Below are 24,418 nucleotides of genomic sequence, written 5' to 3'. Positions count from 1 at the left end.
GGACATCTGGCCCGGAATGCAGCCAGCTGCATGGCGGCGCATGTCTAAAAAAACTGCAGATTCATGATTAGTGGAACGGGTTTTCGAGTTAGCGCTGTGCCTCGACGTTTAAGCAAGCCTGCCAGAGGAGTGCTGCCGTCTTCTGTGACTGAAAGAACAGTTGTGCGCGAACGCATCTACTGCAAGAAGTCTCGCTAGCCTCCACAGCGTTGCACCTGATAAATGAAACGGAGTATACTACAGTGGCAGAATCCTACGCGTGTCGGTGAATTCAACGCTCCTTACCTCACTTCATTCTGTCCTCTCTCTTTCTCTCTCTTACCTTTCTATTCTCCTTTCCCATTTTGTCAGCGTAGCCTAGGCAACAACTAGATGTTTCTCTGGTTGTACTCCCTGCCTTCTGCCTCTCTGTTTCCTCCCTTTCTACCTTGAGGAAGGACAGTCTGCCTTGTGGAGGAACCTTGAGGAGGAACCGTCGACCTCAAGAAGCACGAAAGTCTATTCACTGCTTCGCGTGCTGACGAGCGATGCGGATGGCCTTCCAGCTGCAAATGTACGCAAAGCGGCCGATCGTCCACTCCTCGCGACGCGTTAGAAAGTGCCTCTTTTTTTCTAGAACAAATCGAGGACAATGGTGTAGCTACCCAGCGCAATGCGTCTTTCAAATCTCAGGTCATCAACACACGTGCCATTTGCGTCTACATCAGAGTACTTTTTCTAAAGGCCCAACAGTTCCTACAGTGGGTTCGAGCGTCGCACATTCGCAATGGCTTTCGCACTCAATGTACTTACGAGCCAGACGTGAGATGTGCCCTCTCGCGCACCACCATCCATAGTTGGGCGCAGATCTTGGCGTACGCGTATCCCATCACCAGGGTCGGTATGCAGAGCACCAATATGAGCATGTAGATCTCGAAAGAGCACCACGCTCCGAGGCTGGCCTCGTCACGCATGCACCAGTAGGCTCGCCGACGCAGGCCCATCTCCACGTCAACCTGTACATGCAGCGGCAAATGAGAATGGGCCGTAACAACTATCGCCGGCTTAAGCTGGTCATGTAGTGTTGCGTTCTATCTCACGTTTACCGTCACGAGGCAGAAGTGCAGGGAAAGAATATGAAATATTCTTGAACACGGCGTGTCGCTGGAGCAGATGCTTCGACAAGCGCGTTTGTTTTCTTCAAGGCTATACAACGTTGAAGAAGACATGTCTGATTGTCGAAACGTCCGCTCTAGCGACACCACATGTTCACGAATTTCGCATCTCTTGAACAGTAGGTGTCGCTGAAGCCAAAGTTTGGCCAAGTCATGGTCTCGTCTTCGTTAGGCATCAACTGCCTACCATAGCGCGTGTATTTGTATGCTTCGTATGTTCGCCCCAACAAAAACAGAAGAGGAAGGATGGCTTGTGAGAAAATGGGGTGCGGGTTTTCGCACTCGCCCTGTGAAAAATAATTTTTCATCTACCGTCGTGGTGTGACCCTCCATTGGGTGTCAGAGCCGAGAGGGAGACGTGAAAGAGAAAATTCAGTGACGTCAACCAGACGGGCGTCAGGTTTGCTACCCCACCCTGCACAACGAGAAGCAGGTTAAGGCGTATGAAAGCAGGAAAGAAAGGTGAGAACGCGAAGAGTAAAGTGCGCAGTGATACCACAGCTATTCACTGAAGTCTCTATAGATCAGCTCAAGGTATTCACGGCATGGGAGCTGGGCATCGCATAGGCTATACATGCGAGGACCGCGAATACTTGAGTGAGCACTTTGCAGTGCTGTAGTTGTTTGGACTTGTTGGTACGACGTATCAATGGATTTCGGCGCATGAACACACGTGGACAGAAAGAACGAATGAGACCCGAGCAACGCGGTTTGAGCAGGTCTCAGTGCAAAGTGAAACACTTGCAAGTAAGCAAAATGCGCAGAGTGGCTCTAGTATGGAACACGTTCAACTTCATTGGCTTGGCTCACAGGAACATCTTAGTTATATGTACATGGTTATATTAAAAACACGTTTTCTTTTTATTAACTAAAGCTTCCTAGCTATTTCTGTCTACATCTGTGGCGGCTTAGCGGCTATGGCATTCCACTGCAACGCACAAGGGTTCGTATCCAGGCCGCAGCGGCCGCACTTCGCTAAGGGCGAAACGCACGAGCACTCGTGTAGTTAGATTTAAGCGCACGTTAGTGAACCACAGGTGCTGAAAATTAATCCGCGATTCCTCCCAGTGCGGTGTGCCTCAAAGTCGCATCACGGTTTTGCCATATAACACCCGGAAATTTGAATAAAGCTAGTATGTCTTTATGTTAGGTATTACATAAAATATTATTCAAGGAGCCATCAACCACCTTTCTAAGTAATGATCTAATCACCTTTGTATCGGAGTTTACTGCCTTCCGAATCGATTGCTGCAAAATTTTCTCGAATCCTTCAAGAACGAGCGGAGTTACGGGGGTTTGGCGCACGCTCTCAGCGCTTTTTCTCTTTTCTCGTCCCGACGAGCGCACTGGAAGCTACACAGGGAGTGATGTCACAGGGAAAATAAGTTACTCCAGCGCGCGTCGTGAAACGCGATCGCTCTCCCGCTGTGATTTGCGTGCTCGAGTGTGGCTGCCGTGTAAGGTTAGCAGGCTAAGGAGTGCGGCGCGGGAAAGTGGCGGCACCCCGTGGAAAGAAGCGCATCTGATCCGAACGCCGCTCTCGATTTATGTCGACTATCGACCAATGAAGATGCTATGTCCTTTGCGATTCGGAGAAACAAATCTGTGACGTCAACCCCGGCAGACGCCCTCCCCCCCCCCCCCCCCCCCCCTCCGACGAGAGTGAGAACCGGCCTCTGTTTGAAAAGAGGGCGCCTGTGAAAACAGCAACTTCGCGCTCCGCTTGTAGCCTTTAAGCGGCGCGCACGACTGCAATATTTGGCTGAGCAGTTCATAGCCATGTCAGCTTTCCGCAGGATGTGTTTTTTCAACAAGCCCAAGGGTTGCTTCATGACCCCTTTAAGTAGAGCGAAGATGATTAGGACTGTACGGAACAGGACTGAGTTTTATTCGATCTATAATGATAAGAGACCATCGAAACGGGCGTAATTATTATTGCCTGCGGCATGGCATACGCAGGATTCCCCATTAGGTTAAAAGGGGGACGGCAAAGGTTCACCTTAGCACCCTTCCCCCCCAGCCTCGGTTAAGCGAGTACAAGAGTTAACCTGCATCACAATATCACGATGAATTAAAAAAAATAAAAATGGAGGTATAATGTGCTTTTCACAAGGGCCTGCCTTAAGATCCTGGCTTTCCTGGCGCAAGTTTGCGAGGTAAACATTTCTTTGAATGCAACATCAGGGGTCTTCGGCTGCCATTATCCTCGAAAATTCACGTGGTCTCTTCCGCATTCGCCTAAGACGAATCAAGGATGACTCATTTGCATTTGGGAACTTCGTCTGCATAACATCTCTAACCAATTCTTGTACCTTGGACTTGTATCAATAAACTGAAACTGAAAGGCGAAGGCTATCTCCTCTTCCTTTTGTTCTCAGTCGATTGTGTCCTCCTCCCCCCCTTCCCGAAAGATTTCTGCACCTTACGCGGTTTTGCGCGGCCTCCGGGATCACTGCAAGCTCTCAGCACCTCCATAGGTTTTGCAGTGCCGGTCCACCTTCGACCAAACGGCGACGTCAATTGATGACGTCACCTCATGCCATCGATGTCGTGATGACGTCACACATTTTGTCGCTCTGTGGCGTCATACGGTGGCGTCATCGCGTGATGAATTTTTTACAGTGAAAGCTGTTATGAGGTCATTTCACCGGCCGTTTTTGGCGCCGTAGTTGTCCGCCGCCGCCGCCGCCGGTGTCCGTAACGAGTATCGCTCGAAATAAGAAAAAAATGCCAGGATGGAACGAGGTTCGAACCTGGGTTCTCTGCGTGGGAGCCCAGCATTCAACCTCTGAGCCATGCCGGTGCTTGAAACTGCTTTGCAAAAAGGTCCTATACAGGCTTCATGCCGAGAAGGAACCACATTAGCATATACAATATAGCGTGGTAGAAGAGTAAAATAAGCACCAAGCGTCGCACAACCCGAATTCTGTACCCAGGCGTCACACAATGCGAATTGCGCAACGAGTAGGTTGTTGAATGCTTCCAACCCATTACAAAGGACTCTGCCATAATTCTTCATCGTCATCAGGCACAGCATCAACAAAGTGCGCAAAATGCCTCACATGGGTTTAGCAGGCACCAACGCTCTCCGTAGATTGACGAAAAATGGCACAGTGCCTGCTGCCCTACTTCTCAAAAACTACAATGATTTATAGCGTAATGGGTTCCTCGCAAGTGCACTTGAATTGGTTGCCAAGGAAGCCCATAAGAGCATGATCCACTTCCTCGGGGTCTCAGTAAAATTACAATGATTTATAGCGGGTTCCTCGCAAGTGCACTTGTATTGGTTGCCAAGGAAGCCCATAAGCGCATGATCCATTTCCTCGGGGTCTCAGTAAAGTTCTACGCCCCCCCCCCCCGTCTTTCTCCCACGTCAACGTATGTTATACAGCATGACGGGAGAGGGAAATAGCGATCGGGCGTCACCCAATGCAAAAAACACAACTGGTGGGCCGTTTAAAGATTCCAACCCATTACAAAGTGCTGAGCCATAATTCTTCATCGTCATCAGTCGTCGCGTCAACAAAGTGCACATAATGCCTTACAGACGTGTAGCTGGTGCCTCGCTTCTCCGCAGAATGACGAATAATAGCTTAGTAGGTGCTTCCTAACTTCACAAAAATTGTGATTTATGGCTCAGTGGGTACCTTTCTAGTGTACTTGTATTGTAGCCTGTTATGCCAGGGCTCCCAACCCAAACTTCCTTGCTTCGACAAGGAATTCAAGCTGGTAAAACGTCTGACGCAACCAGCGTCAACACCCGCTGATGCAACGAAGCGGGAGTCTTACGCAATCCCCGGCAACTCCGGCGATGAGGCTGACGCAACCAGCGTCAACACCAGCTGATGCAACGAGGCGGGAGCCTTACGCAATTCCCGGCAACTCCGGCGCTGCGCCTGACGCAACCGACGGAAATCTCTCCCGCTACGTGCGGCAAGCCCTCCTCCCCGCGGATCCGGTTCGAGCCAGCGACCAACGGCGGTTCCTGATTGGAGGCTTCGCACTACTGGCTGATGCAAGGGGTCGGCCAGGGCTATAAAAGAACCAAGCTGCGCGGAGAGACGGGAGACAGCGAACGAAGAAGTGCCGGGTCGTCGTCGCACCGCTGTGCGAGCCCTATAAGCACTATAAGCTGTCGGCCCCAGCGCCGAATATGTAAAGCCTCTGTATATATGTATATAAATTTGCCTTAACTCACCGTCGCCTTGATCGCTCCGTCTTTCAGCTCTGCGCAGAAGCAGTCGCGAGCTGAGACACCTGTTACCCAACAGTGGATGGCAGCTGCGGGATCGGCCGGCGTCAGCTATCTCGATGCGGTGAGTGCCTGATGTTTTCCCTTCAGTTCACCAGACTTCTCTAGCACAGGTTATCGTAGTTTAGAGAAGGTTGTGTGAAGCATTGGAGTGAGCTTTGATTGTTTCGAGCCAAGTCGGAGCGCTTTGAAACCAAAGTTAACGCGGAGGGTGTAAACACGGCAGGTTGAGAATTGCTTGCGTGTCTTTCTAGTAGACTTATAGGGGATACGGCAAGTAGATTCTAACGAGGGCAAATAGCAAGAGGCTAGTGTGAACGATGGAGAACCTTAAAGTGAAGGAACTCATCGAAATTTGTGAAGAACTCGGCCTTACTCTGGGCCGTGCGAAACGAAAGCAAGCGATCCTTGAGATCATGCAGAAGGAGGGAGTAACGGCTGAGGAAGTCGATGAGGCCTGGGCGGATATCAAAGAACGCCGCGAGGAGGCCGAAAGACGAGAAATTCGTGAGCGTGAAGAGGCCGAAAGACGAGAACTTCGCGAGCGCGAGGAAGCCGAAAGGCAAGAACGCCGCGAGCGCGAGGAACGCGAAGAGCGCCTCGAGATGAAAAGAATAGAATTGGCGCTCCGTCAGTGTTCGCAAGCGCCTAGCGTAGCTTCGGCGACGGTTCAGGCTAGTGGACATAGAATTCGGGACCAACTGCCACCGTTCGTAGTGGGCGAGGACATGGCGAAGTATCTCGTAAAGTTCGAACACGTCTGCGATAGAAATGGCATCGAGCGGTCTCTTTGGGCACAGAACCTGTTAGCTCTACTTCCCGGAGAAGTATCCGACGTGATAACGTGCTTGTCGAGGGAGGCGTTTGAGAGCTATGACGAGGTTAAGGAGGCCCTGTTGAGAAGATATAAATTGTCACCCGAGGCTTTCCGGCAAAGGTTCCGGTATGCAAAAAGGGGGAATGAGTCACACGTTGACTTCGCGTTTCGTCTTAAAGCCGATTTAATTGAATGGCTCAAGGGCGAAGATGTCTATGACGATCGCGATAAAGTGGTAGAGTGCATAGCATTGGAGCAATTCTACCGCTGTATCGAAGATGATGTCAAGCTTTGGCTGCAGGATAAGCTTGGAGAAGTACAGCTAAACAAGGCAGCAGAGTTAGCTGAAGAGTACTACACTCGTAGAAACTTGCACAGTAGGGCCGTGCGTGTTGAAAAAGCTGAGAGAAAAGAGGGCTTTTCAAAAAAACCTGATGACCGGAAACATGCTCCGCACCGTAATTTTAGAAGAGACCCGTCTTTTACGAAGGAGACTGTGAGGGAAGGGCAAACGGAAGCGCAGAAATCGAGTGAGCTTCCCAAAGAGCGCACTGATGCTACACGGGCGTTTGAGTCACGGAAGCCGCTAATCTGTTACAATTGCAAAAAAGAAGGGCACATCGCGGTAAATTGTAAACAAAAGGTCGCTTTCGCAACGATCCGTGAATCAGAAAAGAACATGCGGTTGTTAGAACCGTATATTCAGGAGATTAGTGTCAATGGGAAAACGTGTCGAGCACTTCGAGACTCAGCGGCAACTATGGACGTTGTCCACCCTTCATTAGTGTCTCCGAACGACTTGACAGGAGAATGCGCATGGATCAGGCAGGTTGCCGAGGAGCAGAGCACTTGCTTACCGATCGCTACGGTGATCATTGGAGGCTCTTTCGGTAAGCTTCACACCGAAGCGGCTGTGTCTGCTGCTCTCCCAGATTGTTTTCCTTATCTTTTTTCGAACAACTCGGAGCAGCTTCTCAAAGAGCAGGGTAAATCGTTCTTTCCCAGCGTTGCGTACATGGCCCTCACGCGATCGCAAGCACGGAAGCTTTCACAGGAACTTGATCTCGTTCCATGTAGTACACCACCACCGGCAAAAGCGGCCGAGCTGCGTGACCTTGGCAGCGAGTCGAGCGAGCCTCGGACAGAAAACTCTCGGGGTGGGTTACTCGAGCCGCCTGCGGCTGAAGCGGGTAGCGTCGTTTCCGTCGGCGGAGAAACCGAAGTGGCGCCGTTGGGCGAGGCGGGCAATACGCTCAAGCCTGTAGCTGAAAGTTGGTGTGAGCTGTCGAGAGTTGATCGAGCGACGCTCATTCGAGAGCAGCGTGAATACATCTCGATAAAAGCACTAATGGAAAGCGTAAAATTGGGAGTAAAGAAAAAGAATGTTTCTTTTTATGAGAAATCTGGGCTATTGTATCGTAGCTACACAGATGTACAAGGTCGCAGGTATGAGCAACTCTTGATACCGCATAAGTATCGTCGCCAGCTATTGGAACTTGCGCACGAAAACGCGTGGGCAGGGCATCTCGGCTTGAAGAAGACCAAGGCTAGGATTTCCCTTGAGTTTTACTGGCCGAAATGCTGGAAAGATACCGAAGACTTTGTGCGCTCTTGCGACACTTGTCAGAGGGTGGGGAAATCCACAGACAAGTGGAAGGCTCCCATGAAGCTTGTGCCAGTTATAACAGAACCTTTTCGGCGCCTGGTTATCGACATTGTTGGGCCATTGCCGGAGTCAAGGCAAGGTTGTCGATACATCCTGACTGCCCTCTGTGTAGCAACGAAATTTCCAGAAGCGGTACCTCTTAGGGAGCTCAATTCTCCACACGTCGTGGACGCTCTGCTCTCGATATTCGCGCGTGTCGGATTTCCTTCTGAAATTCAATGCGACAATGGCAGCGTCTTCACCAGTTGCCTTACCTCTACCTTTTTGGATAAATGTGGAATCAAGGTGGTGCACAGTTCGGTCCATCACCCACAATCTAATCCGGTAGAGCGTATGCATTCAGTTCGGAAACGTATACTGAGAGCTCTTTGTTATGAGCACAAATGCGACTGGGAAGCATGTATTCCTCCCGCTATGTTTGCTTTGAGGTCTGCTGCTCATGAGAGCACTGGCTTTGGTCCCGCAGAGCTTGTATATGGCCGGAGCTTAAGAACACCTTTGCGAATGCTGCGCGAATCCTGGGAGGGATATGATGAGGACCCGAGTGTAGTTGCTTATGTTCTCGACCTCCTTCAGAGGCTCGGAAAAACAAAAGATCTTGTGGAGAGCCACATGAAGGCAGCGCAAGTATTGTCGAAAGAATACTACGACAAATCAGCAAAAAAACGTACCTTCGAAGTGGGAAGTCAGGTAATGTTGCTGCGGCCTTCCAAGAAGAACAAGCTTGAGGTTCATTGGGAGGGGCCCGCTACAGTAATATCGAAGCTTTCCGATACCAACTACGAAGTGAAATTAGGAAAGCGGTCTAACAAAATTTATCACAGCAACTTGATGAAACCGTACGTTCAACGTCAGGCGGTCGTAAATCTGCTGTTGAATGCTTCAGAGGAGGAAGGAGCAGAAATTCTGACTTCTAGCGATGTCAGCGAAAGGGGTTCAGAGGTGATGTTGGAACAGTTGAACCTGGAGCCAAGGTTAAGTCAAGTCCAGAAGGAGGACTTGAGAAGGATTGTTTCTGAGTTTAAAGACGTGTTTTCCAGCCGTCCCGGAAAAACGACGGTTATTAAGCACGACATCGAGCTAACATGTGAGGAACCAATCCGTAGTAAGCCATATCGATGTTCCCCTGTGCAGAAGCAGATCATGAAAGAGGAAATCGATAGAATGCTTGAGGTGGGAGTCATAATACCGGGCGAGAGTGACTATACATCTCCTCTAATATTGGTTCAAGTGCCGGGAAAGGATCCTAGGCCATGCATCGATTATCGGCGCCTTAACGCCATAACTCGAGACCAGACCTATCCGATACCAAATCTAGAGGAAAGGGTGGAAACAGGGTCAAAGTCAAACTACATTTCCACGCTAGACCTCGTGCGAGGTTATTGGCAGGTCCCTCTTACCGAGCGTGCTAGCCGCTACGCCGCGTTCGTTTCTCCATTCGGAACGTATCGTCCACTTATGCTGAGTTTCGGACTGAAAAATGCGCCTTATTGCTTTTCGGGTCTAATGGACCGCGTTCTTAATGGCCTGTCCGAGTTCGCATTGCCATATCTCGACGATGTTGCCGTCTTCTCGAACAGCTGGGACGAACATGTCGAACATTTACGAGTCGTGCTGAACAAGTTGAAAGAAGCGGGTCTTACAGCGAAACCTGCTAAATGTCACCTAGGATGCGGCGAGGTGTCTTACCTGGGACACGTTGTGGGGCGTGACCAGCGTCGACCTTCAGAGATCAAGGTAGCCGCCGTCGTGAACTACCCACGACCAACCACCAAGTCTGAGATAAGGGCTTTCTTAGGGCTAGCGGGATACTATCAGCATTATGTGCAAAACTACTCTACCATTGCCAGCCCTCTAACTGACGCACTTCGAAAGTCGGAGCCAGTTAAAGTGACATGGGACTCGGAGAAAGAGAATGCGTTTTGCAAGCTTAAACAAGCCTTAAGCGAAAAACCCGTTCTCATGGCACCCGACTTTTCCAAGGGCTTTATCATTCAGTGCGACGCGAGTGATCGCGGAATGGGAGCTATATTGTGCCAGGAAGATGACACTGGTCACGAAAGACCAGTTTTGTATTTAAGCCGAAAACTGAGTTGCAGGGAAGAGGCATATAGTACCTCTGAAAAGGAATGTGCCTGCCTCGTGTGGGCCGTTCAAAAGCTGGCCTGTTATGTCTCCGGTTCCAAGTTTGTGGTCGAAACGGACCACTGTCCTCTAACCTGGTTGAATAACATGTCGTCCAAAAGCGGCCGGTTACTGAGGTGGAGCATGATACTCCAACAGCACAACTTGAACGTTCGTTACAAGAAAGGAAAGCTAAACGCGAACGCAGACGCATTGAGTCGCGCGTTCTAATCAGTGCCGTCTTCGGCTATCCTTTCGGTTTTTCGCAGGCAAATTGGGGCAAAATTTTGTCCTCATTGCGGCCTCAGCTGAGCGCTTCCGTCCTGAGTGATCTCAAGGGGCCAACATTATTTTGAATTCTGTTTCATTGCGTTTGTTACACGTGTAATATTTTGAGTTCTGCTTTTAAGTAGGGGTGTGCGAATATTCGAAAGTATCGAATATTCGTCGAATATTACATTCGAAATATTCGTATTCGATTCGAAAATCGTGTATTCGAAAAGTTTCGAATATTCGATAACTTCGAATATTCGAAAAATTCGAATATGCAATTCGATTATCATGCATAAAATAACTCGTCTTCCACACTTCTGCTACGTTAGTATCGCTAAAAACGTTGCCGAGAGGGGCGATAAACATGGTAAGTACATCATCATCATCATCAGCCTGTCTACGCCCACTGCAGGGCAAAGGCCTCTCCCATGTTCCGCCAATCAACCCGGTCCTGTGCTTTCTGCTGCCACGGTATACCTGCAAACTTCTTAATCTCATCTACCCACCTAATTTTCTGTCTCCCCCTCACGCCGGATATGGGCCGGTCACGTAGCACGTCGGCAGGATAACCGGTGGTCATTAAGGGTAACTGACTGGATTCCAAGAGATGGTAAGTACACGGAGGCACGATATCTGCCTGCGACGAGCGGCCCAATAGGTATGATTCTTTGCTGGTGCATCTCCGGCGTGCAGCGCTGTTGGCGATCATGTAACCGTACATTTTCAATATTATGCGGCCGTAACGTGCCGTACTACCGCTCGTTCACTATGCGGGACCACTTCTGAAGAAAGACAGTGACCTACGTGACTGGTGGCGGACTGTAGGCACCTTCAGATACCCCACTCTGGCAAAGTTTTGCCCCATGTAACTCCCTATACCAGTCACTTCTGTTACAAGCGAGCGTGCATTTTCAGTGGCAGGGGGGGGGGGTGTTGTGTCTGTTACAAGGGAGCGCCTGCTGCCTGATCATGTGTAGCAAGTCATATTTCTTCATGATAACATCTAGTCATTAGTTTCATTGTGCCGTGATATTTGCTTCTGTTGTGATGTGCATTGTGCTAGCCTGGACATTGTGTTCTGGAGATAGCAGTGTATGTTATGTTGCCAGTCAGGCTGGTAATGTTTCTTTTTTTGAAATAGCTACATGTTAAATAAAGTATTGTTACTGTGGAGGCATTTTTCCTTTGATATTCGATATTCGATTCGATATTCGAAGGTGGATATTCGTATTCGATTCGTATTCGAAAAATTTGATATTCGCACACCCCTACTTTTAAGAGTTTTGGTGTCCCACATGTGCCTCTTGATATAGAGGGAACAAAATTTCGACAGAAACGTAGTTAGGAATATATTATTCTATTTATGTCTGGTGTTCTGTCGGGTGACCGAGGGCACTTGCTTATGTCGTGTGTTGTCTGTTGTCGGACCGTTCCTGACAAGTTGCAGAACGATCAACAAGTGCTGATACGAAAGATCGTCAGAAGAGACGAGCAAAGCAAGTCGACACATCTTGGCGACAAGCCACTGGAGCCGGGATCCGGCCTGGCGACTGGGATCTGTTCACGGAACGAAGCGTGGAGCCGAATGTCCCCATGGCCCTGGAGGTGAACCTGGATGGACCTGGCGAACGAGCGCGCCCGGCATCCGAGCCACGTGGAAGCAGCTCGTCTTTCCGGCGCGTTGTCTGGCGGCGGGGGTGCTGTTATGCCAGGGCTCCCAACCCAAACTTCCTTGCTTCGACAAGGAATTCAAGCTGGTAAAACGTCTGACGCAACCAGCGTCAACACCCGCTGATGCAACGAAGCGGGAGTCTTACGCAATCCCCGGCAACTCCGGCGATGAGGCTGACGCACCCAGCGTCAACACCAGCTGATGCAACGAGGCGGGAGCCTTACGCAATCCCCGGCAACTCCGGCGCTGCGCCTGACGCAACCGACGGAAATCTCTCGCTACGTGCGGCAAGCCCTCCTCCCCGCGGATCCGGTTCGAGCCAGCGACCAACGGCGGTTCCTGATTGGAGGCTTCGCACTACTGGCTGATGCAAGGGGTCGGCCAGGGCTATAAAAGAACCAAGCTGCGCGGAGAGACGGGAGACAGCGAACGAAGAAGTGCCGGGTCGTCGTCGCACCGCTGTGCGAGCCCTATAAGCTGTCGGCCCCAGCGCCGAATATGTAAAGCCTCTGTATATATGTATATAAATTTGCCTTAACTCACCGTCGCCTTGATCGCTCCGTCTTTCAGCTCTGCGCAGAAGCAGTCGCGAGCTGAGACACCTGTTACCAAACAAGCCCCAAGAGAGCTTAACAGGCTCTAGAAACGCCGCTCTTCCAGCTTTCGCTGTGACTGTGCTGCGGTTTCAGAGCAGGCCTGGCATTTTTTTTCTTGCATCACTCGTGTTGACGCCGACGGTTTATCATCACGTTTGATGCGCATCTAAGGCTTTCGCCTTAATAACATTTGGCGCACTTTATTACTACTACGGCCTATCGAGCAGTCTTCAACACGGGTCTAGAAATGACCGAGCAAGCATCACATCTTCTCCATTAACGAATATCCAAGCTCATTGGTCTCCGTTACCAGCCACATAGCCTGAAGGGAGCACGGCAACTCGTCGAGGGCACGGAAGCCGTGTCGCCTTTCGTGTCGCCGACTTGCCGTCCATCGTTCCAGTTCCATCGCGTAAGGCGCACCAGAGACATAGTCACTAATTCCACGTTCCACGTTTTTTCGTCATTGATATTCTTATAAAAGACTTGGGCTTTTAGCTATGCGACTTCCGCTGGGATGTTTGCAGGATGATTTACTGCATATCAAAATAACCATAAAGTCAAAGAAATAGCTCTCACGGCTTGAGTATGTAGAGTGGTATTGTGAATCCACATGCTAGGAACACATGCTTTAGAACGGCTCCATTGCTACGTCCGTCGAGCTCTGTAGTCTGCTGTATTAAAAATTGCGTCAACGGTATTTTAAACAAGAAAGAGACAAAAAGTAAAGAAAACTGGGCTGTGGCTTACGCAAAACGTTGTATCCCGCCAAATATGGGCATGCGGAGGAGCCGCTGCGTTTCGTGGTGCCTTGGACACGATCGGCCGCTCCGTGCAGATGCTGTTGGAGCACCGTCCCATCGCTCGTCGGCCCACAAGGCATTTGAAGCACTTTTGTGCTTTTTAAGGACTACGGACCTTTGTGAACGCTTGTGACTATTGTACAGTGCCACTGCCATATACGTGTAAGTGTATTTATTGATCGTTTCCTTTTTTTTCGCTCCCCCTCTCTCTCTCTATCTCTCCCATCTTTCCACTCTCCCCCTTCCCTTTCCCCCGGCGTAGGGTAGCCAACCGGACTGCTGTCTGGTTAACCTCCCTGCCTTCTCCTTTTTGTATTCCTTTTTTCCTTCCTTGAACGACAGTAAAGGATGTGAACGTCAGGTACCACGAATTTCTATGTGACACTGAATGGCGTTAAATGTCCTTATGATAATATAAGATATCGTTGTTTCCGAAGAAAATAGTGCATCTGGAGAAGTGTTGATAACATGATCCCAAATAATGTTTGCCTATGGTTCGAGGCTCCTCAAGCAAACCCTCCACACAAAACTCGTGCATTCTTGAACCACTTTAGTGCGACCATGGTTGTGGCGCCACGGCGGCAATAAGTAGGCAGCTCACGCTGTTTTCTGAGCACGCAACGGGCCGCATCCTTTTTAGGGGCGAAGCTCCTTAAGGCGGCACCCGTTCGTCCCTCGTAGTCGTAGTAGTGCGTAACCAGTCGTAACGCTAGTACCAGATCTTGACCTCCAAGGTGGTGCCGGTGGGAGATTTTCCCTGTGCGTTGTTTAACAATAAAAAATTCGCAGCGTGCGCGTTAACTAAAAGCCGACTTCTTCTGTCTCTCATTCCCCATTAGCAGCCATTGTCATGTTCCAGTAGGAAACATTAGTAGAAGTAGAAGTGTAAGTGTTAGCTAAAAGCCGACTTCTTCTGTCTCTCATTCCCATTAGCAGCCATTGTTTACCTCCAAGGTAGTGCCTGGTGAGATTTCTCCTGTGCGTGATTAAACAACAAAAATTTTGTTCAGAACGCCGTTGATTGATGAAATAAACCAACGAAAGACGCCAGATGTTTTCTGAAAGCAAAACGAAAGAACGCCAGATGTTTCTAAAGCAAAACGAAAAGACGCCAGCTGCTTAACGAAAGACGCCAGAAGTTTTCTAAAGCAATGGTTTTCTAAACAATGAAAATTCACAGCGTACATGTAAAATTAAAGTGAGCTGCAAGTCGTCATAGCTCTCATCGAACCTTTAGTATAAACGCACCCGATCTCACGTCGGTGATGATGTACTGGGCAGAATTCACGGAAGATTCACGGTTTACCGATGAACCTCCGCAGCTTCGCCCACTCATCATCATTCACTCCGTGGATATGCTGTGAATTTTTTTTTGTAATCGAGCGGCCGAGGTTGTACACGACCGCTCGAGCGAAAAAGAAAAAAAATCACAGCATATCCACGGACTGAATGATGATGAGTGGGCGAAGCTGCGGAGGTTCATCGGTAAACCGTGAATTTTCCGTGAATTCTGCCCAGTACATCATCACCGACGTGAGATCGGGCGCGTTTATACTAAAGGTTCGATGAGAGTTATGACGACTTGCAGCTCACTTTAATTTTACATGTACGCTGTGAGTTTTCATTGTTTAGAAAACCATTGCTTTAGAAAACATCTGGCGTCTTTCGTTAAGCAGCTGGCGTCTTTTCGTTTTGCTTTAGAAACATCTGGCGTTCTTTCGTTTTGCTTTTAGAAAACATCTGGCGTCTTTCGTTGGTTTATTTCATCAATCAACGGCGTTTTGAACAAAATTTTTATTGTTTATTCACGCACAGGAGAAATCTCACCAGGCACTACCTTGGAGGTAAACAATGGCTGCTAATGGGAATAAGAGACCGAAGAAGTCGGCTTTTAGCTAACACTTACACTTCTACTTCTACTAACGTTTCCTACTGGAACATGCCAATGGCTGCTAATGGGGAATGAGAGACAGAAGAATTCGGCTTTTAGTTAACGCGCACGCTGCGAAATTTTTTATTGTTCAACAACGCACAGGAAAAATCTCCCACCGGCACCACCTTGGAGGTCAAGATCTGGTACTAGCGTTACGACTGGTTACGCACTACGACTACTACGACTACGAGGGACGAACGGGTGTCACCTTAAGGAGCTTCGCCCCTAAAAGCGGAAGAAAATTGGCCACGTATCTGCATGCTTCGCTGCAAATGTCGTCGAAAGCCGATAGTCTTCTGGCGGCCGTACTACAGGAGCCCTCCTCCTCTATGTTGAACCGCCGCATCTGGCTCATAGCGTCGCATTTTCAGCGCAGCTATAAGGAACACTAGCATTTTCAGCGCAGCCTAAGAAACATTAGGGTCTTTAGAATTACTTATCTACGTATTTTCTAGTAAAGGAACACACCACCTAATATTTATGTGGTGATGTTGCGCCCAAGGAGGTTTAAAAAAAACCTCCTTGGTTGCGCCTCAGATATGCCTTTGCTTTTTGATCGACAATGTTCACATGCATGAATGGCCGTACCAGTTCAAGGTGACTGGGCCTTCCGCAAGTGGTTAAACTTTGGCCGAGTGGCTGAATCGGGTGACAGACAGACAAACAGAAAGACCAAAATTTCTGCGTTTATGTTCCCCAAGAAGGACTAGGGAGTTTTAGCTTGTAACGTATACTTCATTACGTTACCGTGTTACCGGATACCGGATGGAATCTGCGCATGCGCGAACCTTTACGGAACGTAAAGTTTTACGGAACGTTAACTACTCGCCGGATAGGCTTTACGTTTACGGCCCTATCTCGCAAATCCACCTTCGTTCGTGGCTACTCGCGATATCCGCTTTGCAGAGACTCCAGCCGCCGAGTCAAAATAAGCCGAAGTGCAAGCGCCACTTACGATCACCTTATTTCAGCCGGATTACCGAGGCTAGAGCGACGTAGAATACCGAATCCGCAAACGTGAGAGGCCTAAAGACTCTGACAGGCTGAATAGGTGGCGCCATCTAGCGGGGCCAAGTTGTACCAGGCGAGCACAAAATCGTTATTGCAGAAACATCGAGCATTATACTGCCAATGTAAATGCCTTGCAGCGGCATTTCTACGAATGAGTTGCCTTTTTAATCATTTTTTCTCCTCACGAACACTAAGCGAAAACAAACGTGTCCATGATTGTGGTTGCGAGAAGCGTCACAAGATGTCGACACCATCTCCCGGTAACCTGATATTGTTACACCCCTTCGCTTCTACCGGGATACTGCACACGCTAAAAACTTCTCTTATGATTTTGCCGCAGCGTAATTCAATATTATCTCAATTAAATGTAGTTATCATCACTATTTAGTGGTTTGCGCAAACGTAAAGGTTTACGTACGTACGTACGTAAAGGTTTACGTTTGGGCAGCTAAAAAACTTTGCTAAAGTCGAGTTCCGGCAAAACGGTAAACGTAATCCGGTAACGGTAACCTAAAGAAGTATGCGTTACAAGCTAAAACTCCCTACTACAGTAAAACCTCGGTGATACGATCACGGCTCGTACGAATTTTTCTGTGGTCCCGGCCAAGGCCCATTAGCCTGCAATGGATTGGAGTACGGTTGTTGCGAACCGATTTGCACAACGCGACGTTTGATACGAACGTACGCTGGGGCACAGGTACGAACAGGTGCTGCCCGCGCTGTCGCGGAAGAAGCGTCAGTCACGCGCGGGCGCGGGCATGCGCGCTGCGCTACCATCAACGGTGCGTCGTAGCCTCCGAGATAGAGCGCGCGAATTTTGGAGGCCTTTATGCGCCTTCGCGTTTACATTACAGATGACGTTGACGTCACGCTTTTTTTTTCGACGCGTTGACGCGTGCTCCTGTGCTAGAGGCAGCAGCGTCTTTGTACTGTGTTAACACGTTCCTGCCGCGTCGATGCAATCCAAGTTCCCGCAATCAGAAGTTTTGAGAAACAAGACTGAAACTTGGGCTGCGGCTCCGTCATGAAGTCCCATGAAACGTGAATGAAGGCTCCAAGAGACGAAGCGGACGGTCTTGGCGAAGGAGCTTGGCCTCTATCTATCGTGTGCAAAGCGCTTCTTAAGTCACTTTCGCCGCAGTACTCTATTTATCATGCAGAAAAGCGTAGTAAGATTGGGAAGGGGCTACTAGCGATCACGGGGCAAAACACATCTGGTTCAATAATTAGACACGCGCGCATGCACCGTATATTTACGAGTACAAGTATGATCGTTGACGTCTAAAAACGTTACTGGCCGTCATTCAGAGCTGTTCATGACGTCGCTGCGGCCCTGAGAAACACTAAATCAAAACGTATGCCAACTTTCTTTTGTCGCATACTAATTTCCCATGTTTTCAGGTGATACGAATTGCGAATGATACGAATATTTTTGGTAACCCCGCGAGATTCGTATCATCGTATTTACTGTGTCGCCTTTAAAAGTCGCAGTTTCAACGCAAGGGCTAAATGATGAATGCGATAGCAACAAATTGTAGTGTTAGGCGAAGTGAGGCTGGCAGCTAACTGTTTTTGTATACGATGTCGCGTAACTACAAAACGCTGGTGTAAGAGAGTACGGCCGCTCCAGGGAGAGATGCTCTCCGCATAGTCACTTCGCGTTGAGAGCGCAGCACACAGAAGGGTATACGAGCCGCCCGCTGTGATGGCTGTCGAGATAGCGTGCGCGACCGTGCCCTTAGATTCAAAGTTCAACGGTGCTGCTCGCGCGCGACAACTCCCCCCCTCCCCCCTCCGAGCGACGGAGGGTGCATGCGTCTTTTCATGGTCGTTAAAGACGGGCGAGGCGTTTCCTGTCTGCTTCGACGGCAAGCCTCCCGAGCGGGGTGATGTTATCGCACGCACCCTCCGAGCGACGGAAATGAGCCGGCTCGTTTGATCTCTGTTTCGGCCGCGCTCGTCGCCCCCGCTCGCGCACTTTTACCCGCGGTAGAACATACGACGCACGGGTGGATCTTATCAATTTGGACTTCATACGGGAAGGACATGGCGGCGACGGCGACGACGACGGCAATGGCAAACCCCAGTCGAGACTGTCCATATAATTGCTGCCGCAATAAAACGCTACAAATCACATCTGCCGGCAATGTAGTTCTCGTGTAGCGATTGGTATAGGTCAAAATCCTGCGCTAAATGCAGCTACACACCACTGTGAAACCTAGGGAAATGCGTAGCACGGGCACCCAGCGATTTCCGCTGCGCTATTGTTAGTCTCTGTCTATGAAGGATCTCTCGCACGAGTTCGTAATCGCGTGAATGGCGAGGCGGTGGCACGCTCTCTTGGGCGGCGCGGGTATGACCAGCATGTTTCCGAAGCGTTTTTAGCAATATTAAGTTAATTATTGCGATTACTTTTTGGTTATTTCTGTTGATTATATTATTTTAGACCTTCTTCGGTTATTTTAACCCCGTTTTGAGCATCGCTAGCCTTGGTCTAGACCTGTATTCACCACTTGATTACGAGCGTGATCACGTCACATCAGATGTATGGATGGACGAGAAGCCAGGCCCCTAATGTGCTATGCACTTAAATCCTACGTGGCCAGAACACTGCTCCTAAAACAATGACGGCACAGGTCCGACTTAGTAAACATTCGGGACAGACTTCGGGCCCTCCCTTAGGCGAAAGAAGTTGGGGTGGGGGCGTTTGTCAACCCCCCTTCCACGTGTGCACGCCTATGCCCTGTGGTTTCTCGTCACATAACTAATTCAAAAATACAAGCGTATGACATATCGAATGTGCATCAAATAACTGATCTCTGCCCTTGAAATATCATGTGCCGTCCTGCGAACCTACAGTCAGTGCCGAATCCATTACTGTTATTTCAAATTTCAGACACGAATGACTGTTTTTACGAAGAATAAATACAAAATGTCATTATTCGAAAGCGTTGCTCCATGCCGACGTCAGAAGAGATTCGTGAGTTCATTCAAGAATTACTAGAAAGTTTGCAAAACGTTAAAGACGAGTGTTTCTTTTTGTTATCCTGTCAGGGACTGCCCTCTAGCTATTGCTAAAGCCATGTAATAGTGAAAGACGCTCCTCCCTAGGGTCGGTTCCATCACCCATGTTCAATCAGCGTCTTTGCAATCATGTAGGATTAAGTAAAGTAATAAACAATGAGAACAATCACTTTCATAACGGCCGCTCACTTAGACATTGCTCAACTCATGAACTCAAAAGTCGCGGAATGCCTGAAAGCTGAGATCCAGTGACGAAACTTTTCATTTTGTCGGAAACTCTCGTGAGCACTTTCAGATTATTAAAACGTCGCCGAAACCCATGCTTTCTTGCGCGCGTTTGAATTGAGTCTCCGGCAACATATATTCAACGTGGAGAACGTAAAGAGGAGCCAATAAAAGAAAGAGAGAGAGATGGAAATCGGTATTGTGATTGGTGCAACAAGTGATTGCCTTAACGTCTGTGAATAAAAGTGATAAGGGGAGACAGAGAAAAATGAAGGCTGTGTGATTACAGACTTGTCATGGTATATGTTAGTCAAAAACGTAATCTAAGACACATTATGAGCTACGTCATAGATGACGCAAACAAAACATGAGTAGCGGGAAAGATGGAGGCCAGAAGTTGGAGGCTTCAAGCGACAGTAAAGAAGAAAGCGGCTCTCATCGTATTAGTAAATTACAATTTAACAATACCGAAAGCACCACGCTTACGGCGAGAGGGCGCTTGGTAAGCGAGAAAACGCGCACAAAAAAGGAAGATACAGGCGGCGACGCCTCCTCGATGTTCCCACAGCAGCTAGCCGTGACTTCATAGATTTTGACGGCGTCTGCTTGAGCCTACGTAATTGTTTATCCGTAAAAATTGCTTGAATTGGGTTCCAGGAACCCAAGGTATTAACATAGCAGGTTTCAGAAAGTTTCACTGAACCAGCGTGGATAAAGCAAGGATGAGTGAAATTTATGCATTGTATTTTGACTGTGTTCGCTATTGGGGGGCAAAAGGGGCGGGGGGCATAGGCGTGCGCACAGGGGGGGCAGGGGGGCGGCCGCCCCCCTTAATAGCCTAAGAGGGGGGCGCAAAATCTGCCCCATACATTGACCCCCTATAGTCACCTAAGAGGGAGGGGGGGCGCAAAATCTGTCTCGTCCATAGACTTACAAGGGGGGGGGGCGCTGCGATGAACCTTCGCCCCCCCTAAAGCAGAACCCTGCGCACGCCTATGGCGGGGGGGTGTCGCTGTTCCATGCCCCCTTGGCGCCGCTCCTGTGCCTCTTCATGATGGTGAATCGCTAAATAGAACGGAGACTTCTGAAGAACACAGGACTGTTCTCTGTGCATCTGTGCCTCTGTTGTACCCGTGCCTCTGTTGGAGGATATCCTGAAAAGGCCGACCTTACCTCGCGTTTACGCGAGGAAGCTAGTGCTGATTTCACAAGAATGCGTAACTATCTGCTTTCGCCGTACTTATCTGCACGAATGATGGGCAGTGCCGCGAGGAAGGTCGCCAACTAGATGAGGATGATCGCTCTCCTGGCTTTACTGAAGGTCCACAGGTACAGCGGGAGTGAAAAGGGTGAAACACCGCGTTGTATCGGCGCACACGTTTTGACTCAATTCATTTCTTTCTGAATGGCCTTAGAACGATTACATGTCATTCTCGTTCAATATTATTTGAGGCTTCCACGCGTGTATGTCGTGTTGCATGGGCATTGAGCGCTGAGGCACTTGTTGACCTCAGCACGTGTGGATATAGTTCAACCCTTTACGCTACAACTCAGAACATTCGCATTGGAAAATAAACTGACAGGCGAGGCAGAATTGGTCGTGCTTCAAAGCACTGTAAAACAATCCCCATACTGCAGTTCGGGTAAAACTGTGCCAGAAAGCAAACGGGTAGGTGATTTCTGTTGGCACTCAAAATGAAGGCAGAATTATACGAAACTTTTTGAAGCGATTCTGTGCTCTCGTTTTTCTATGGTTTGCGAATGTTCTTATTGATCAACCTGCATTGAATTCATTTTTTTCCATTCGAGATTATTATCTGTGTTTTGATCCTTTAGGATAGCCCAGTGCTGTATTGTTTGAAGTGTGTTAGCGAGCATTAGCGAGCCCCCGTATTTGGTTCGCATTTCTTCCGCGTGCTTTACAAAACAACAGTTGCTCTTATGTTACAGAATTCAGACAGCCAAACACGAGTTTAGAAAGTGTGGAATATCGATTTGCAGTTAAGAACGATTAGTACTTTCTCTTTACCTGAACTCTTTTTATGTGGAATAATGTATGGATTCATTTGGCTATAGATTGTATTTTCTTTTCTTATCATCCACTACGCTCGATCGGGGCAGTGCCATTGATGATGTGCGGGGAACGTTTATAGGAAGGGTGTCGAAGCACAACGAGTAATAACGTAGAAAAAGAATCGCTACATTGCTCGAAAATTTGTCACCGAAGTGTATGTATTTTACATTGCCATAATCAAGGTTCCCTGTATTTAATTTTTAGCATTCGCACTCGTTACTCATGGTTGTATAAGTTCATATTCATTATCGTCCATGCCCTTATTCAAGGCATGTGGTCTGCCAACACACGTTGGAGCAGGATAAACAAAACGTTTTCTTTTACTGATTCGGTGGCACAGCGAGGAACGAACTTTGCAGAAACTTTCGAAGGTTTGCTGGCCGATATAACGAAGTGCGACGTACGGGCTATTGAGAGTAGGTGAATCTTTGTTTGCTTGTATTGTTCAAGTTCTGCAAGTTCGCGACGTGGCTATAACTGAGCGTCAAGCCAACGCAGCTGTCGACCGCCCACCCTGATGATGGCCGCCGCTCACTACTAGACGGTGATGCCTTAGTTCGGAGTATCTGCGCCACTCACAATACATGACAGAGGCAATTAAATACATTGAAGTTGCGCAGGAGTGTGGGGTGAGGTGCGCTTTCATGAAATGACAAAAAAGATAATCATGGTGGGTCTCCGCGCGTACACTGTTTCCAGAAGATTTTGGATAATGCGTTAGAACTCAGACAGTGTTGCTTCCGACGGCTGCCTGCCGATAAACGGGCGTCCTGTTTACGACAGCTGCCGGTGAGGGAGCGCGCTGCGCTTTTTCTCGTGTATTTCTATGTTGTGTGTAGCACTCGCTAGCCCTAATCTCCACAAAGCTGTACGAGCGATGTCTCTAAGCGCCCTACCAGTGCCTTTTGATCGCAAAAGTCTGTTATTTTCGTTTGCTCAATAGCGAAGTTCATAGAAAAATTGCGGGCGACGAATATGAATTTAGCGAACTTATCGTTCAAGGGCCAACAAACTTCACCTGCCTGTCTAGACGTTTCTTAGTTTTTCTTCCCATTTGTTCGCACTATGCCTAACTTGTTGACTTCCGAGTACATTTAAAACAGTGGCTTCTGTCGGCACCCCCGCCGGTGTTCCGCGCGGGGGCCCCAATGCGCGGGACACCGCCGCGGCATGCTTACCGCGGTATATTTGCTGCTATCGCTCGACAAGCTTAACCACGTTAAACCACGGCATTTATGTACGTTGTATGTGTCCTAGTGCAATACGTTCTTCTTAATAGGTTCAATAAAGGCTTAGTTCTGTCGCCTAGTGTCCGTGCGCAAACTAATGGAACGAACATCGATCGACTCTTTCTTACCTTTCGATGCGGAGGAAGCTGAGATTGAGCACTGAGAAGATTAAGGAGACGTGCTGAACGTAGAGGAGCAGCTTGCATCCCAGCTCGCCCAGGATCCACGTGTACGAGAACAGCTGGCCGAACTTGACGGGCATGCACACCAGCACAATCAGTAGGTCCGTCGACGCCAGCGACGCGAGAAAGAGATCCGATATGGAGCGCATGCGCGGGAACAGCGCCACCGTGTACACCATGGCACGTAGGCAAGGGGGTTCCAGGGGTGTCCGGCCCCCTCCCCTACCCCCCCCCCCCGAAATTCGTCCAGCCTTCTATATACCCGGGCAACTTTTTTTTCGTTTTGCCATGGAAAGACTTTCTTTCGAAAATTAAACCTTGCACCCCCCCCCCCTCCTCCCGAAAAAAATCCTGGGTACGTGCGTGGTGTACACTATGAACAGGTTGGTTAGAAAATAGTTGGCGCAAAACAAGAACGCGGACGAAGAAATAACATGGACAAGCGCACTAGTCAGCCCATTCATCACCTCTGGATGTGCGCTTGTCCGTGTTACTTCTTCGTCCTCGTTCTTGTTTTCCGCCAACGATTTCCCAACCAGCTATGCACCAACTAGCCCGACAGCATACGTTATGAGCAGGTTGCCCACTAGACCCAACCACAGCTTCGCCCCGTACGCGATGGCCGTTGGGATGAGGTCGGCGGGCTCGAAGCGCCACGCCGACTCCTCTTAGTCGTATCCTCGGGGAGGTCGTCTTCGTCAGAGATCAGCGAGAGGCCCGCCGATGCGTTACTTCCATCCGGAGACATTAGTGGCGTGGATATCATTCGCAACTGCCTTCCTTCTCCGTTATGCAAGAGACGTGGCTGCTGTCAAAGAGGAAGGAACGACGTTACATTACCTGCGAGAGGGGGAATAGGAAAGCGGAATAGAAAGATGAGAGAGAAAAAATGGAGCGTGAGAAGGAAATGCGGTGTTAATAATTTTTTATTTCGCAGTTAACGATCAAGCACTCTGTGATAAATAAAAAAGAGAAAACGGAACTTCTTCATGTAAATTTTTTTTGCCATCTGATCGCGTTCATTTTGCTGACGTATTTCCGTGATGGAAATACGTCATGAAAGTCTTGGTGGACCCCGGCATAAAACACTTTCGTGTTAAAAAAAAACTGCATATCATACGAGTGAAAGAACAGGGCGCTGCACGACAAACTTTGAAGCCCACCAAGCGGCCGCACTCTTTCGTGCAGAAGCTCGACAGCGTCCGCTCTGGGCTTCAGCATCAGCTTATTGAGTGCAAAGTGTGCCATACATAAAATAATTCTTGGAGGCAAGAAACAAAGCGTAAAAGCGGCTTGGCTCGGTTCAGCAATGAAGTCTTCATGCTCGTTTCAGAAGTGGAATTATTACGCTAACTACAATTTCCGCGGCGCGGGCGGTTTCTT

At 49.0% G+C, this 24,418-nt stretch overlaps 1 pseudogene; it reads right to left on the bottom strand.

The window, feature by feature from the left end:
- Positions 1 to 788: 788 nt before the first annotated feature.
- Positions 789 to 23,783, bottom strand: LOC119405467 (QRFP-like peptide receptor; annotated as a pseudogene).
- Positions 23,784 to 24,418: the final 635 nt, after the last annotated feature.

This window comes from Rhipicephalus sanguineus, chromosome 9 (assembly GCF_013339695.2).
Source record: "Rhipicephalus sanguineus isolate Rsan-2018 chromosome 9, BIME_Rsan_1.4, whole genome shotgun sequence".
In the NCBI taxonomy this organism is placed as follows: domain Eukaryota; kingdom Metazoa; phylum Arthropoda; class Arachnida; order Ixodida; family Ixodidae; genus Rhipicephalus; species Rhipicephalus sanguineus.
The sequence above is the reverse complement of the archived record's forward strand: the minus strand, read 5'-3'. Positions and strand labels throughout refer to the sequence as shown.